At 40.4% G+C, this 11,896-nt stretch overlaps 1 pseudogene across 1 annotated transcript; it reads left to right on the top strand.

Annotated features, from left to right (window-relative positions):
• Positions 1–9,239: 9,239 nt before the first annotated feature.
• LOC306651092 (DEP domain-containing protein 7-like) lies at positions 9,240–10,773 on the top strand (annotated as a pseudogene). The gene is made up of 2 exons: positions 9,240–9,893; positions 9,932–10,773. The product of its transcript is annotated as a DEP domain-containing protein 7-like (transcript).
• Positions 10,774–11,896: the final 1,123 nt, after the last annotated feature.

Raw genomic sequence — 11,896 nt, 5'->3', positions numbered from 1 at the left:
GACATTTCTTGTACCATACTGTCACTGGATTCTATTAATATAGAATCTAGATTTGTTTGGATCATTTTCTTCCCTTGTTTTTTCATGTTGTTCACATATCTTCCCCTCTAGCAGTACAGATCTGGGATATTGCAGTTTCCTCCCTATAGGCTTATAGTGGCCCTATAGGTTTCCAAAACCTTTTCTTTAAGGGGGAAATTAATATTAGCAGTGCCCAGTTCAGACAGTATGCAACCCTAGACCAAATAGCCCCTATGAGGACATTAACAATATTGTCATAATAAACAGAATGATTTCAATTATTATCTTCAGTATAACAAACAGATTTGCAATAAGGTCTGCAGTTTCTAATGGAGGACAAAGAGGATGTGGAGGGGTGTAGGATGCAGCTGTTAATGGGATAAGAAAAGAATATAAAGAAGTTATAGATAATAGAAAGTGTGAGGGTGTAATCAAAAGAAGTTGATTGTTAGCATGCGAAAAGGGAGAAAGAGACTCTGAGGGAACAGGTAAACAAAAGGAAAAGAGAGCAAGAAAAATAAAGAAATAAAAACTTAAAAATTTTCAATAAGGAAAAAAAAAGAAAATCTACACTATAACAGTCATATAGTATTCAAACATCCCAGTCTTCAGTAGCATGATGCATGAGAGGTACCTGACAATGAGCTTCAAGTCTCCAGCAGGAGTCTCAGGATGGGATTTGCCCCACCTAAAGATGGGAGATTCAGCTTCCAGGATTATCCAAGATGGCTGCTCCGGTTTCCAAATGTGTTGGCAAATGGGGAGCTGCAGCTTGGGTGTGGGCTTCGTCAGCCTGAGGTCCTGGAGGTGGGGTGCAATCAGTCAGCCTGGGGGTCCTGGTGATAGGGCACAGTCAGTCGGTCTGGGGGTCCTGGTGGCATGGAGAAATCAGTCTATATGAGGGCCCCAGAGGCAGGGAGTAATCAGTTGGGCTAAGGGATCCTGGACATGGGGCTCAGTCAGTTCGGCCAGGGGTCCTATGGGGCCTGGCTGTTGTCTCAAAATGGCGGCAGCCACGTGTAACCAAACCTGCAGGTATTGTGACAGTGAACTTCCAGGCAACAGCAGGCAGCTGGTGCTCCATTGGTAGTCTGTGGTCAGTTTGCTGGCTGCTGTCAGATGATTGGGAGGTGAATCTCGGGCGGTGGGTGATGGATAGGTGAAAGACAGGCAATGGACTGGCAAGAGGCAGGCAAATGGTGGATGACAGTCTCCTGACAGTGAGCAATCTGCACTCAAAAAGGTGTTGATATGCTGGCTGACTGCAAGTGATCTCAGTAGACAAATGGGGCAAACAGCAGGGGATTGATAAGCAGCAAAAACTGCCTCACCAAGAAACAGATATCCTCTGCTTGAAACCTGAGTTACGGAGTGACAAGGAATACGGCCTCCCTCTAGTGTGCCATCTTGGATCTCCAAGAACACATTTTAAAATATCATAATTGTGTAAAACAGGATGCCTCTTTTGAGCCTTCTTTTGTCTCTCATCAAAGGACTAAAGTTCTTTTCATATAGACTAGGTCACATCTTTTTTCCTATGTATGTAAAATTTTATGCCACCATATTAAATAGGATCTTACTAATAAAATAATATGTACCTTTCCATTTTTCTCCTATACAGATATATAAATAAATGTTTTTATCATTGTTGTGTGTATGTGTGTGTGTGTGGTGCTGGGGATTGAACCCAGGGTCTTTTGCTTGCGAGGCAAACACTCTACCAATTGAGCTATGTCCCCAGCCCTATCATTGCTTTTAAAAATGGTAGCATATTATGTACATCTTTAAATTTTTTTTCTCTTTTTTAATTTTTTTTATTTATTTATTTTTTTATTGTAAACAAATGGGATACATGTTGTTTGTCTGTTTGTACATGGGTTAAAGGCATACCATTTGTATAATCATAAATTTACATATGGTAATGTTGTTTGATTCATTCTATTATTTTCTCCCTCCCCCCCACCCCTTCACCCTTCTTTTCCCTCTAAACAGTCCTTTCTTCCTCCATTCTTGTCCCCCTCCCTAACCCTAACCCTCACACTAACCCTAACACTAACTCCCCCCACCCTCCCCCTTATGTGTCATCATCCACTTATCAGCGAGATCATTCCTCCTTTAGTTTTTTGAGATTGGCTTATCTCACTTAGCAAGATGGTCTCCAATTTCATCCATTTGCCTGCAAATGCCATAATTTTATCGTTCTTTATGGCAGAGTAATATTCCATTGTATATATATACCACAGTTTCTTTATCCACTCATCAATTGAAGGACATCTAGGTTGGTTCCACAATCTGGCTATTGTGAATTGAGCAGCTATGAACATTGATGTGGCTGTGTCTCTGTAGTATGCTGATTTTAAGTCCTTTGGGTATAGACCAAGGAGTGGGATAGCTGGGTCAAATGGTGGTTCCATTCCAAGTTTTCTAAGGAATCTCCACACTGCTTTCCAGAGTGGCTGCACTAATTTGCAGCCCCACCAGCAATGTATGAGTGTACCTTTCTCCCCACATCCTCGCCAACACCTGTTGCTTGTATTTTTGATAATCACCATTCTAATTGGGGTGAGATGGAATATTAGGGTGGTTTTGATTTGCATTTCTCTTATTACTAGAGATGTTGAACATTTTTTCATATGTTTGTTGATTGCTTGTAGATCTTCTTCTGTGAAGTGTCTGTTCATTTCCTTGGCCCATTTGTCGATTGGATTATTTGTATTCTTGGTGTAGAGTTTTTTGAGTTCTTTATAGATTCTGGAGATTAGTGCTCTATCTGAAGTATGATTGGCAAAGATATTCTCCCACTCTGAAGGCTCTTTCTTCACATTAGTGATAGTTTCCTTTGCTGAGAGAAAGCTTTTTAGTTTGAATTTATCCCAGTTATTGATTCTTGCTTTTATTTCTTGTGCTATGGGAGTCCTGTTGAGGAAGTCTGGTCCTAGGCCGACATGTTGAAGATCTGGACCTACTTTTTCTTCTATAATCTGCAGAGTCTCTGGTCTGATTCCAAGGTCCTTAATCCATTTTGAGTTGAGTTTTGTGCAGGGTGAGAGATATGGGTTTAGTTTCATTCTGTTGCATATGGATTTCCAATTCTCCCAGCACCATTTGTTGAAGAGGCTATCTTTTCTCCATTGCATACTTTTGGCATCTTTGTCTAGTATTAGAAAGTTGTATTTATTTGGGTTTGTGTCTGTGTCCTCTATTCTGTACCATTGATCTACCTGTCTATTTTGGTACCAATACCATGCCGTCTTTGTTACTATTGCTTTGTAATAGAGTTGAAGTTCGGGTATTGTGATACCCCCTGCTTCATTTTTCCTGCGAAGGATTGCTTTAGCTATTCTGGGTTTCTTATTCTTCCAGATGAATTTCAAGATTGCTTGCTCTATTTCTGTAAGGTACATCATTGGGATTTTAATTGGAATTGCATTGAATCTGTATAGCACTTTAGGTAGTATGGCCATTTTGACAATATTAATTCTGCCTATCCAAGAACATGGGAGATCTTTCCATCTTCTAAGGTTTTCTTTAATTTCTTTCTTTAGTGTTCTGCAGTTCTCATTGTAGAGGTCTTTCACCTCTTTTATGAGATTGATTCCCAAGTATTTTATTTTTTTCGATGCTATCGTGAATGGGGTAGATTTCCTAATTTCTCTTTCTGAGGATTTATCACTTATGTATAAAAATGCATTGGATTTATGAGCATTGATCTTGTAACCTGCTACTTTACTGAATTCACTTATGAGTTCTAAAAGTTTTCTGGTGGAGTTTCCTGGTTCCTCTAAGTATATAATCATATCATCCGCAAATAGGGATAGTTTGAGTTCTTCTTTTCCTATTCGTATTCCTTTAATTTCCTTGGTCTGTCTAATTGCTCTGGCTAGCATTTCAAGTATGATGTTGAATAGAAGTGGTGAAAGAGGGCATCCCTGCCTTGTTCCAGTTTTTAGGGGGAATGCTTTCAGTTTTACACCATTTAGAATGATAGTAGCCATGGGCTTAGCATAGATGGCCTTTATAATGTTAAGGAATGTTCCCACTATCCCTATTTTTTCTAGAGTTTTGAGCATCATGAAGGGGTGCTGTATTTTATCAAATGCTTTTTCTGCATCTATTGAAATAATCATGTGATTCTTGACTTTAAGTCTATTGATATGGTGAATTACATTTATTGATTTCCGGATGTTGAACCAACCTTGCATCCCTGGGATGAAACCCACTTGATCGTGGTGCACTATCTTTTTAATATATTTTTGTATGTGATTTGCTAAAATTTTGTTGAGAATTTTTGCGTCAATGTTCATTAATGATATTGGTCTGAAATTTTCTTTCCTCAATGTGTCTCTGTCTGGTTTGGGTATCAGGGTAATATTGGCTTCATAGAGTGAGTTTGGGAGGGTTCCCTCCTCTTCTATTTCATGGAATACTTTGAGAAGTATTGGAATAAGCTCTTCTTTAAAGGTTTTGTAGAACTCGGCTGAGAACCCATCTGGTCCTGGACTTTTCTTTGTTGGTAAGCTTTTGATGACCTCTTCTACTTCATTACTTGAAATTGGTCTATTTAAATTGTGTATGTCCTCCTCGTTCAATTTAGGCAATTCATATGTCTCTAGAAACCTGTTGATGTCTTCAAAATTTTCTATTTTGTTGGAATATAGATTTTCAAAATAGCTTCTAATTATGTTTTGTATTTCAATCCTGTCTGTTGTGATATTTCCTTGTTCATTCCGAATTTTAGTGATTTGGGTTTTCTCTCGTCTTCTCTTTGTTAGAGTGGCTAAGGGTTTATCAATTTTGTTTATTTTTTCAAAGAACCAACTATTTATTTTGTCAATTTTTTGTATTGTTTCTTTTGTTTCAATTTCGTTGATTTCAGCTCTGAGTTTAACTATTTCCTGCCTTCTACTACTTTTGGTGTTGGTCTAGGGCTTTGAGCTGTAGTGTTAGGTCGTTTATTTGTTGATTTTTACTTCTTTTATTGAATGCGCTCCATGAAATAAATTTCCCTGTAAGTACTGCTTTCATAGTGTCCCAGAGATTTTGATATGATGTTTCTTTGTTCTCATTTACCTCTAGGAATTTTTTAATTTCCTTCCTAATATCTTCTGTTATCCTTTCATCATGTAATGGCATATTGTTTAATCTCCCCGTGTTGGAGTAGCTTCTGTTTTTTACTCTTTCATTTATTTCTAATTTCAATCCATTATGATCTGATAGAATACAAGGTAGTGTCTCTATCTTCTTGTATTTGCTAACATTAGCTTTGTGGCATAATATATGGTCTATTTTAGAGAAGGATCCATGTCTGCTGAGAAGAAAGTGTATTCGCTCTTGGTTGGATGGTATATTCTATAAATGTCCATTAAGTCTTAATTATTGATTGTGTTATTGAGGTCGATGCTTTCTTTGTTCAATTTTTGTTTGGAAGATCTGTCCAGAGGTGAGAGAGGTGTGTTAAAATCACCTAGTATTATTGTGTTATGGTCTATTTGGTTTCTGAAATTGAGAAGGATTTGTTTGACATACATGGATGAGCCACTGTTTGGGGTATAGATGTTTATGATTGTTATGTCTTACTGATTTATGGTTCCCTTAAGCAATATGTAATGTCCTTCTTTGTCCCTTCTGACTAACTTTGACTTGAAGTCCACATTATCTGAAATGAGGTTGGATACCCCAGCTTTTTTGCTGAGTCCATGTACATGGTATGTTTTTCCCCATCCTTTCACCTTTAGTCTATGGGTATCTCTTTCTATGAGGTGAGTCTTGCAGGCAACATATTGTTGGATCTTTCTTTTTGATCCAATCTGCCAGTCTATGTCTTTTGATTGATGAGTTCAGGCCATTAATATTCAGGGTTATTATTGAGATATGATTAGTAATCCTGGTCATTTGGTTCATTTTATTTATTTATTTATTTATTTATTTTGACACGACTTGGTTCTTCCTTTATTTGACAATTACTTTAGGATAGTTCCTCCCATTGCTGATTTGTTTCTTTGTTTTTCATCTCTTCCTCATGGAATATTTTACTGAGAATGTTCTGTAATGCTGGCCTTCTTTTTGTAAATTCTTTTAGCTTTTGTTTATCATGGAAGGATTTTATTTCATCATCAAATTTGAAGGTAAGTTTTGCTGGGTATAAGATTCTTGGTTGGCATCCATTTTCTTTCAGGGCTTGAAAAATGTTGTTCCAGGCCCTTCTAGCTTTTAGGGTCTGGGTTGAAAAATCTGCTGATATCCGTATTGGTTTCCCCCTGAAACTAATTTGATTCCTCTCTCTTGCAGCCTTTAAAATTCTGTCTTTATTTTGTATGTTAGGTATTTTCATTATAATGTGCCTTGGTGTCAGTCTGTTGTAATTTTGTATATTTGGAGTCCTATAAGCTTCTTGTACTTGATCTTCCCTTTCATTCTTCAGATTTGGGAAATTTTCTGATAGTGTTTCATTGAATAGATTGTTCATTCCATTGGTCTGTTTCTCTAAGCCTTCCTCAATCCCAATAATTCTTAAATTTGGCCTTTTCATGATATCCCATAGTTCTTGGAGATTCTGTTCATGATTTCTTACCATCTTCTCTGTTTGGTCCACTTTGTTTTCAAGGTTAAATATTTTGTCTTCAATATCTGAGGTTCTGTCTTCCAGGTGTTCTATCCTATTGGTTATGCTTTCTATGGAGTTCTTAATTTGGTTTATTGTTTCCTTCATGTCAAGGATTTCTGTTTGTTTTTTTTTTTCAATATCTCTAACTCTTTATTGAAATGATCTTTTGCTTCCTGTATTTGCTCTTTTAACTGTCGATTTGTGTGATCATTCAGTGCCTGCATTTGCTCTTGCACTCGTCATTTGCTTCCCTGATCATTTTAGTTATGTACATTCTGAACTTCCTTTCTGTCATTTCTTCTGCCATGCTGTCATTGGGTTTCATTGATGTAACATCCAGATTTGTTTGCAGCATTTTCTTTCCTTGTTTTCTCATATTGTTCAGGTATCAGTTGACTGCTGTGATATTCCAGATTTCCTCTATTGACTTATAATGTCCCTGAAGATTTCTAGTATATCCCCTCTTAGCCTTCAGTAGCCTGAAGTCTTGGAGGAAGTTGATAATGCAGTGCTCCACAAGGAAGCTGACTCCCTAGGGGTGGTGGCCTTCCGGTGGGGTATATTCCCTGCTAGTGGGCAGAGGTACCTTCACTTGGTGACGAATGGTCATCCAAAGGGGAAGTAGGATGTGGGCTGATGCAAGGCCAGTTTGGGCCTGTGTCTCTGGTTTTACAGTCCTTGTGGGAGAACCTCACCCGGCAGGGAGGACTCACCTGGTGGGGAGGTCTCGCTGGTCAGTTCGCCTCCTAGAGGTTCCGTTCAATTCACAACTACCGCCTGGGCTGGGCAGCCTTCTTCTGCAATGTTCCCAGGGACTCGGACCTACCTCCTGGGCTTGGAAGCCTCGCCCTTCGCAGACGAATCTCCTTAGGCTGCCTCTCCTCAGAGAAGCTGCCTGCAGTCCTGGAGCCTTTGCTCTGCCCCTCAGTTTGTCTGTGCGGCTCTTCCACCAAGAAGCTGCCTAGGCCCTGGGACCCTGCTCTGCACCTAATCGCCTGGGCTATGCGGCCCCTCCTCTGAGCAGCCACCTGGAGCCCCTTACAGTCACTCCGAGTCCCAGTGACCTGCCACACGCCTCTTCCTCCGGCAGCCGCCTGGTGTTCCGTGCGGTCGCTCTAAGTCCAAGTGACCCACTGCACACCTCCTTCTCCACCAGGCAGTTACCCAGAGATCTGGTGCGTTCGTCACGAGTCCCAGGAACTCACTGTGCACCTCCTCGACCCGACTGCCACCCGTAGCCCTGGTGCAGTCACTTCGAGCCCAAGCACCCCGCCGCGCTCCTCCTCCTTCTCCAGACAACCCCCCTGTGTTTAGGAGCGCTTGCTCTGAGTCCAAACCACTCACCACGCTGCTCCTCCGGATAGCCGCCAGGAGCCCTGGCGCAGCTGCTCCAAGTCCAAGCGACGTGCGGAGCCTGTGTTTCTCCTTCTCCTCTGGGCAGCCCCCTGTGTTCAGGGGTGGTCGCTTTCAGTCCAAACAGCTCACCACGCACCCTCTCCTTTGGGCAGCCTCCCAGAGCCCGGGTGGGTTGCGCCGAGTCCCAGTGCTGTGCTGAGCAGCCTCCTCTCCGATGCTCCCAGTTGTCCGCATTCACTGCTCCAGCGGGAGGAGGGGTGTCTCGCCGGGCAGCTCTACTTCACAAAGATCCCTGCATTCGGGGCTATCGCCCCGTCCGGGATGCCTCCCCAACAGGAGAGACTCACCCGGCTGCTTTGAGTTGGTCCCAAGTCTCTCTATATCTCCTCTTCTTGAGTCCTGAGTCCTGGAGCAACACGAAACGCAGCCACCCTCTAGTCTGCCATCTTGAATCCCCCCTAAATTTTTTAATTGATAGTACCAGATTGCATACTGTGGTTGAAATATTAAATATTTCTACCATCAATGTGTAATAATACCCTTTCCCATGTGCCCACCAGCAATACATTTTGCCAGTCTTAAAATACCCAAATGTACATCATAGGAAATTTGCTGGATAAAACATTAAGTGTTAGAAAAATGGAATACTATGCAGCCAGAAAATAAGAAATATTTCTATATACTATGGTGTAATCTCCAGGATCTACTGTTAAGTGAGAAAAGCAAGGCATAGAACAGTATATAAAGTGTCTTAGCCCATTTTACACCATTATAATAAAATATCTGCAATTGGATACTTATAAAGAAAAGAGATTTATTTACCTTATAGTTTTGGAAGCTGAAAGTCCAGGGTCAGGTGACTCCACTGGTTTGGCTTTTGGTGAGAGCCTAATGACACATGGCATCATAGCTGGAGCACATGTTGGAGGGAGAGATCATACTGCTAATTAGAGAACCAAAAATTCCTTCAGGGATAAGACTTGTTGCTGCCTGCAGCAACGAACCCGCGGGAAGGAATCGGAGGCGGACTGGGAATGAACAACTTCTTTATTTTTCTCAGAGCTGCTAGCTCAGAGATGCTTCTTCTCAGAGGTGCTTTCTTGCTTTTTAGAGTAAGGTGCTTCTTTGTTAGAGGTGCTTCTCTTCAGTAGTGCTTCTTTTCAGCAGTGCTTCTTCTTAGAGTTGCTTTTTCTCAGTGAGGCTTTTTAGTTCGTGGAGCAGCAGCGGTCCCCGAGGTGGTGTCCCGGCAGCCAGGGCCATGGCCATGGTGTGGGAGAGGGCAGCCGCGCTGAACCTCTTGGCTTTGCAGTCCGGCGCAGAAGCCTCCCGGTTTCAGTGTGGCCCAGAAGCCATTTGGAGCCACATACGTATGGAGCAGCATTATAAATACTCTTCAGACACAAGTGGAAGTAAAAAAACGAAGGCACCACTTAAAACGATACAATGACTGCTTTGTCGGTTCAGAAGCTGTAGATGTCATTTATTCTTCCTAGTTTAGGATAAGTACTTTGGTGATGTAGATATTCCTCGGGCCAAAGTGGTGAGAGTGTGTCAAGCACTTATGGACTATAAAGTATTTGAAGCCGTTCTAACCAAGGTGTTTGGAAAAGACAAAAAGCCTACATTTGAAGACAGTAGTTGCAGCCTGTATAGATTCACAATGATACATAACCAAGACAGTCAGTTAGGCAAAGAGAACAAAGTATATTCACCTTCCAGATATGCAGATGCATTGTTTAACTCATCTGATATCAAATCGGACAGTTTGGAGGACCTGTGTGAAAATCTGAGCTTAAAGCCTGCTAACTCCCCCAGTGTGAATATCTCTGCAACCTTGTCTCCATAAGTTATTAACGAAGTGTGGCAAGAAGAAACAATTGGGCATCTGCTACAGCTTGTAGACCTTCCACTTCTTGACTCCTTACCTGAGTAAGGTAAGGAGTCTGACAGAAAGAGGTTGTACCTAAAGTTTCTCAACCCAAGAGGCAGCCTGACATAATCAACAGCAGTAACTATCTGGATCAAGGGATTCTCAAGGCCTATGGTGACTCTCAGGAAGATGAATGGCTCTCTGCTGCAATTGACTGCTTGAAATACCTTCCAGACCAGATGGTGGTAGACATAAGCAGAAACTTTCCTGAGCAACCAGACAGAACAGACTTAGTGAAAGAACTTCTGTTTGATGCCACTGGCAAATATTACAGTAGTAGAGAACCACTATTAAATCACCTATCTGATGTTCATAATGGAATTGCAGAACTCCTAGTTAATGGGAAGACTGAAATAGCTTTGGAAGCTACTCAGCTCTTTCTGAAGCTTTTGGATTCCCAAAATAGAGAAGAATTTAGAAGGCTACTATATTTCATGGTCGTTGCAGCACATCCTTCCGAATTTAAATTACAGAAAGAAAGTAATAATCGAATGGTTGTGAAAAGGATATTCTCAAAGGCTATTGTTGACAATAAAAATTTGTCCAAAGGCAAACTGATCTTCTGGTACTCTTTTTAATGGATCACCAAAAAGATGTTTTTAAGATTCCTGGAACTTTACATAAAATTGTTAGTGTTAAACTTATGGCCATACAGAAGGGAAGAGATCCAAATAAAGACACAGGGTATATTTATTGCCAGAGAATTGATCAAAGTGATTATTCCAGCAGTACACAGAAGACAACCAAAGATGAGCTGCTGCATTTACTAAAAACTATTGATGAAGATTCAAAACTGTCTGCCAAAGAGAAGAAAGAAAGAAATCAACATACTTCAGAGATACAGCCATATCAATGTTCATAGCTGCTCAATTCACAATAGCCAAACTGTGGAACCAACCTAGATGCCCTTCAATTGATGAATGGATAAAGAAACTGTGGTATATATATATATATACAATGGAATATTACTCCGATATAAAGAATAATAAAATTATGGCATTTGCAGGTAAATGGATTAAATTGGAGAACATCATGCTAAGTGAGATAAGCCAATCTCAAAAAACCAAAGGACAAATGATCTCACTGATAAGCAGATGATGACACATAATGGTGGAGGAGGGGTGTAAGAATGGAGGAAGGAGGGACTCTATAGTGGGAAACGAGGGGTGGGAGGGGTGTGGGGGAAGGAAAAAATAACAGAATGATTCAAACATCATTACCCTATGTAAATGTATGATTACGCAAATGGTATGCTGTTACTCTATGTACAAACAGAAACAACATGTATCCCATTTGTTTACAATAAAAATAAATTAAAAAAAATAATAGTGGGATTGTTACTAAAAACTATTAGGTATATAGTAGGATAAAATGAATAATCATGTTAATGTCACTAGTAAGCAAGTTCTTCAGCATAAAAGAGATGCAAATATAATATTGAAGAAGTTGGATAACATTTCTATCATTTTAATTTTGAACAGGAAATATCAGTATAATATATTCTCCCCCAACCCACCTCAGTCCTGGGGATTGAACCTAGAGGTGCTTTAGCACTAAGTCACATTCCCAGCCCTTTTCATTTTGTGAAAGGGTCCCAGTAGATTGCTTAAGGGCTCTCTAAGTTCCTGAGGTTGGCCTCAAACTTGCAATCTTTCTGCCTCAGCCTCCCAAGTCACTGGAATTACAGGCATGTGCCATCATGCCTGGATGGAAATATCAGTATGAACTGATTATTTTCTCTTTCTAAAAATTAGACTTTTAATGTTTATGTAGTTGAATAGGTCTACCTTCCTGTATGTAACTCTGGATATCTAGTCTTTACTAAAAAGATTTCCTCTGTTCCTGCACTATACCCACAGTGTACTAGAATTTCCATTGTTACCTTTTTACTTTTTTATTTTGATATATTGGGGATACGACCCAGGGCCTTGTTCATGATATATAGGTTCTCTATCACTGAGATACATTACCATTTAATTTTTAAT

Source organism: Sciurus vulgaris, assembly GCF_902686455.1.
Source record: "Sciurus vulgaris genome assembly, chromosome: X".
Taxonomy (NCBI): Eukaryota; Metazoa; Chordata; class Mammalia; order Rodentia; family Sciuridae; genus Sciurus; species Sciurus vulgaris.
This window is presented reverse-complemented; position numbering and strand designations above follow the sequence as displayed.